Below are 6,518 nucleotides of genomic sequence, written 5' to 3'. Positions count from 1 at the left end.
AGAAGTTTGTGCCATTACAAAAATCTATAATAGAAACAATTCACTCAACATCTAAAGGCTCTAATGCTTGGCCTTTACTATATTCTCAATATTGATGGTAAGCTCCTAAATAGCTTTGCACCATTTGTTTACTTGGCACCAAAATCAATTGGAAAGTACTATTTACTCATCTCCCTCTGTCGGCTCGACACTTGAATGATTAAGTACACACTGACTACTCAACACCTACTAGTGATTGGCACTAACTAATATATTACTCAGCACGTACTACTTGAACAATTATGTCTGGCACATGCTTTAATTTATTGAATAATGACTAAGTTTTTTGTCACTACTTTGTAAAAACCAATCTGAGATTAATAATCCCTATATCTTATTACGCCCTCCCCCCCCCCCCCAATGAATACTTTGTTTCTATTTCTTCATTCAGTACTCCTACTGATTAGATATGTTGCCTTTATAGATTTCCTTCAAAATAAAAAATACTTATCCAAAACTTCATATCCCCCTTTTTTGACACTTATGTCATTTGGGTTATACACTAATAGCGTGTTTCTCTAGGAATGTCTTGTATAGCTCCATTATAATCTTTAATGTTGCATCTTAGTTATCACATGTTGCATCTAATGAATGAATTTATATTTCAAGATTAGCAGCTAGGTCAACTAATCCTTCATGAGTAGAAAGTTGGGAATCTTTCTTCATCAAATTGTTTGCAAAGTCTAGTTCCTTGTGTAACACTTTCATGTGAGGTGTTAACATGGACTAGACACTTATCAGAGTAGATATGATATTGGCATCTTTTTCTTGCAACTCAGAAAGCCTACTCCAAGTTGTTAGTAACCGTTGAAAATGTATCTTACTATTACCAAGTGATAGTTTTAATATACTTCCTCTAAGTTGCATATCTCCTTTTAGTTGGCCAATAGCCTATTAATTTTCCTTAGTGAATAGATCAACATTGCATAGCTTTGTGTAGAGAGATAATATGTTCTCTAACACCTTCTTCACACTTTACATTTTGTTTGTAAGATCAACTTGTCTTAGTGAAATAGCAATAGATATCTTCCCTAAAACCTTTGTATGGAATTTCCTTTCTAATCATTCTAATAATTTGACATTAGAATCTTGATCTTCATCTTATACCTTGTCCAATGGTAACAAGTTTCTCTATGATGGTCTTATCTTCATTCATTTTTGGTTGACTAAAAGCATAAAAAATTATGTCTTTGATTTCATGCAAAAATTACTTTTTCTTATGCTCCCTCAAGATTTCTTGCCTCTTCTTCCCTTGTAGAGCATCTTGAATAATGCTCATTTCTTCAATTTTGATTGTGTTCAAATCAAACTTTGGTAGCTCAATCACCTCATCTAAGCTTACATCCTTAAATGATGAAACTTCAACACTCTTTGGTGTGCTTGAATGTCGCCTTGATATTTGTAATGGTGTGGCATGTGTACTCAAAATCTAAAGAGTGTAACAATTGAGAGGAGATGTAGAAATTGGCAATGTCACTGGAGTCTATATTGCAATTTTCTCCTCAAGTTTAGTAGTCATCTTCAACTCTTCAATCTTATCTTTTTCCTTGTAGACTACACCCCATAATGGTGGATTAGGTACATGAATTCTTCTCGACCCTTATGCACTTATATTTCATCCTTACCAACAATCACTACAAGTAATAAACATGAACTATTTAGGCTTGGGACTAATGTATCTATAGATTTCTCTTCCACCTCTTTCATCGATATGATAACAACTAACATATAGATGGTATCTTTGTTGTTTCAACTTGTTCAAATTTCATCCACTCTCACCAATATTGGATTACTGCATAAAGTGTTGCATTGGTAGAGTCTTGTAGAATTTTTTTCAAATCATATTTAGTCAAATGATTGACATTCTATGATGTTTTATTAGGAACATCCTTAATGCTAATTGTGTCTTATTGACTCTCTTTCTCATCATATGAGGGACAAGCACTTGACACCTATGTATCCTATACATCTTGCTGCTCTTCTTTAGTTGTTGCCTCCTCTTTTTTTCCTCCAGTTCCTTCCACATTACCTTCCTTGACTTGCTTTACCTCTTTATATTTATTTTCTCCATTCTTATCAAGTTCTTTCTCTTCTTTTAAACCTTTCTCAGCCATAGATTTAGTGGATAACCCATAAATAACTTTCCATAGAAATGTGCTCTAGGTTACCACATCCTCAACTTGTTTCTTTAATATATTAAATCCTCAATACTTGGGAGAAAAATTCTCTTTATATTTTTCCATCTCTTTAGAAATCATCAACTTATGAAAATGAGGCATAACTTGGGCTAACATAGCCTCCCTTATTTATCTCTTAGTGGTCAAATTGAATTGCCATTTTTTCTCAACTCTGTCATAAAGACTTTTGGGTAAAGAGTTGGCAATCTCTAGTGGACTAGTTTTGAAAGTAGCCATCATATAATATATGTCCTCTTCAACCATATTTTTATCAATAGTCCCTAGCTTATAAAAATCAACATGTACAAATCCTAACAAATCAGCATTGGTTTTAATATTTTCACACAAGTTATCAATGTCAGAAGAGGAATTGTGGATTACCATATTGAATTGACTGAAATCATCAGACTATATCTTCTCCTCATCTAAATTCTCTTGTGGCTTGTATTTCTTCCTTGATCTCTTGAAAGTCTTTTGATAGGGCATGCTCAACTTTTCTATGACATTTTCTATTTTTCCTTTAGTCTTTACAACTTTTTTAACATGTGTAGTGGTTGCACTAGTGCTTGACCTAGTTAAAGGTACAATAGGATTTTGATGTGATTACTTCATAGTCTTCTTAGGTTTCTCCACTACCTGTTCCTTTGACTTCCTCTTTTTCTCTGCAACCTTAGGTGTTTCCTTAGCTTCTTCTCCCTCAACACCTTCTGCATCAACATATTAATCTTCTCCTAGGCCTTGTGTAAGTTCTAGTGGTGCTTATGCTTTTGCTTCTTCTTCTTCTACTTCCTCATCACCTTCCCCAAACTTGTCCTTTAGTTTCTTCACTATTTTTTTCTTCTTTCTTATAACAAAGGAAAATTGTAAATTTATTTTTATTCTACATTTTTCCTCATCATTGTTTCCAAATGCTCTTACATCCTTGTCGATTTCTTCTACTAATAAAGTGATTATGGCTTTATAGGCTTCATCCACATTAATTTCATATGGAAAGGGTTTTAACCATTTGGCCCTAGGTATTGTTTCTTTCACATATGTATAATCAACATCAACTAGGAAACACACATCATTGTAATGTTGTTTTGCTAATGATACACTAATCCTTAATCCTCAATGATACATTTCACAATCTTTATGCTTTCAATTCATTCTCTTGAACCTTTATTCATCTTTCCACTACCTGTATCATATCCAAGACCTGCATATTTTGGCTTGATTGTAGTCTCAATTGGATTCCTTAATCCTTGTTCATCCTTTCCTAGACCTTAACCTTTGAAACTTATTCTTTCCATAATCTTCAAACCAATACTATTATTATCATAACAAACAAAATCTGCAAACTTCTTGTCCATTTATTTCTTACACTTTTCATCACAAACACTTTCAACTTTAGAAAAATCAAATTTATCAATCCCATAATCAGCCAAATCATTTGTGTCATCAAATACATCACTTACAAATGATTTTACATTCAAACATTCTTTCTCTTGTTTCAACGTAAACAAATCCTTCTTTAACATACTATTTTACTCTTCTAATTTCTTCACATTTTCTTCTAAAACTTTGTTCTTTTTCTTAGCATCATGAAAAAAATTTAACTTTTCTTCTAATTCTTTATTTTTCTCTCTAAGCTTACATGTTTCCTTCACTTTCCAATTATGTACTTCTTCTACAATTTTTATCCTATCCTCTAGCTCTTCAATTGCCTCTATATGGACACTAATTTCATTTAACAATTCAGACTTTTCTTCTCCCATTTCATTTCTTACAATTTTTCCAATTCGTTTTGCAAAATATTTTTTTCACACAATAATCTTGCACTTTCTTTCTTCACCATCACTAATTCTTCTTCTAACTTATTTGTCTTCTCTTTTTGAACTCTACTAGATTTTCCCATTGAAATAAAAGAGATTAAACACACTTTATCCCTTTTCAATATTGTATCCTTTCAACTTTTCTTTATGAACTTCTTCATAGATTTTGTCACAAATTAATATTTACCCTAGCATTTTTCAACCATTGACTTTGTAGTCTTCAACTCTCCAAGATTTTGATCCTTGTGCTCTAAAATCTTTATCTTTCCATAATCTTTAACCTTGGGCTCGGATACCAAATTGTTGTGTGGGTAGCAAGAAAAATAACAAAAAACATAGAACAACATAATGTACTTCCACACAATAAAATATATTATATTTCATTCACAGTGATCTCAAATGAGTACATAGGGCCTTTTCATAGGCAAGCATACAATATTCTAGAGAAATCTGTCATTAGCTGAGAAGAAAAAATATCTACAAACCTCTAGAGAATATTATAGCCAAGTCAAACTTCTAGAAAATACTTTAACAAACACACCCTAAACCTAAACCTAATAATCTAGAAGTATCAAATGATTAGTAGAAATTAATATTTCTAATAGGAAAAAACCTTGAAAAATTTGTGTCTTGTAATACAAAACAAAGTAAGGAATTCTAAAGCATTCTCTTCTAAGAGAAAAATTGTACAAACTTCTACTCTATGCATCTTTAAAGATTTTGTCTTTGAAAACTTCTCCCTTAACATATGATACCAGGTATGATAACATTGTCTAGTGTCTATTTACTAAGCTTTGGTGTTTATTCTAGTATCAATATACCCTCCTACAATTTCTTTTTCCATTGGAGGTTATACATGTAGTCTCACCTTGAACTTGGGTTTGACCACCATTCTACAATTGTGGTAGCTCCATTTTGTGCATTCAAGTTGATATCAATGTTTTCATACATAGCTTGCTTAAGAATTTTTATTCTACAATGCTTATCCTAGTTATAAGAAAAAGGGTATGCAAACATAACATCCTTTTACCTAATATACTTTTGGGTTTCGCAAGGGGGCTAGTTACCCCTCTTGTTTCATCTAAAGCACTTTTAGACTCTATGGATGAAATTATTATCATTAAATTGTATATTAATCCTCTCAATTTGTTGCATAAATAACAATGAAGTATCAACAATTTTTGTCTAAGATATAAATCATGTGAAATGAGGCTACTTGCCTAAATTCATGAATTTGAACTTCAAGCCCAACATGTTCAACAAGATCATCTATATTTTCCAAGTCCCTTGTACCCTCATAGTATAAGTGGTGAACAAAATTATCTAAAGAATCCATTCTATGTTGCTTTAACCCAAAAATCAAATCTATCTATGCATGTAACTATTGAGAAACATATTTTCATTCCAAAGATTGGAGAAATTTAAAGATAAACTAATAAGCATCATTTTTCCCATGGTGGAAGTATGCCATCTCCAACATGATATCCTCTTTGACATATTCCAAGTTTCATGTTATCTATTATCGAAAGAATTTTGGAAGGAAAATACACAGATGTTGCAAAAAGTTCCTTTAAATTCACAACATTACTCGATATATTCTCTCAAGATTATTCCATGGTAACAAAAATGTAATCTGGTGCATCACATCAACCATGCTTAGAATATTGTGGAGTGTTGAGTTAGAACAAGAGACATCTATATGGCATGGACTCTATGCTCTTCTTAACTGTTAATGCTCTGGATATATGCCTAGAAATTTTAGCAAGAATGTGAGAACACTGATTTGAGTGAAGAAAAAAGTCAACAAATAAAAGTAGTTTATTTTAATCAATGGGCATTCAAATTTATAAATGTTAAGGTACACAAACCCTTCATCCTTTCTTTACTTTACTTTATTGTCAAAATATAGATCTAATAAGGAGTGTTTTAGATATTGAATTGTGTTAGAAAGGTATCCTTAAGATTTTTAATAATTTCATGACTCTCTATGAGAAGCATTATATTCAATGTTTATATAACTAAGTTCTATATTGTTATATGAAATGATGACGTTGATAAGATCTCTAAGAAATACTCAACATCTTGGCCTCTCTCTTTCAAATTCTTTTCTTCAATAGTTTAATAACCTATAGACTTCCTAATCTTTACAACCTTTTGAAAATTTTATATCTACAAAATATTTTTATATTAAAAGTATTGATGAACCACCACTCCAATCAAAGAGTTTTATTTTTATACATGCAAACAATAAATGGTGATACATGAATCTACCATGCTATGACTCCTTGTCTATCATTGGAAGTTTAGAAGTAATAAATTTTATATTGCTCACAAGTGTATAATTTTTGTTTTGAATCCATGTGAAATAATTGAGGAATTCCTCACTTTATAATAGAACATAAAATCACTATAGAAAACTATGCAAAAATAGTATCACTTAGGAAAAACTAATTACATAGAACTAAAATTATTCTATTGAAAGATTAAA

At 31.4% G+C, this 6,518-nt stretch overlaps 1 pseudogene; it reads right to left on the bottom strand.

Annotated features, from left to right (window-relative positions):
• Positions 1-4,628: 4,628 nt before the first annotated feature.
• Positions 4,629-5,676, bottom strand: LOC149536684 (uncharacterized; annotated as a pseudogene).
• Positions 5,677-6,518: the final 842 nt, after the last annotated feature.

This window comes from Cupressus sempervirens, chromosome 10 (assembly GCF_028749045.1).
Source record: "Cupressus sempervirens isolate cs-2001-9-10 chromosome 10, ASM2874904v1, whole genome shotgun sequence".
In the NCBI taxonomy this organism is placed as follows: domain Eukaryota; kingdom Viridiplantae; phylum Streptophyta; class Pinopsida; order Cupressales; family Cupressaceae; genus Cupressus; species Cupressus sempervirens.
This window is presented reverse-complemented; position numbering and strand designations above follow the sequence as displayed.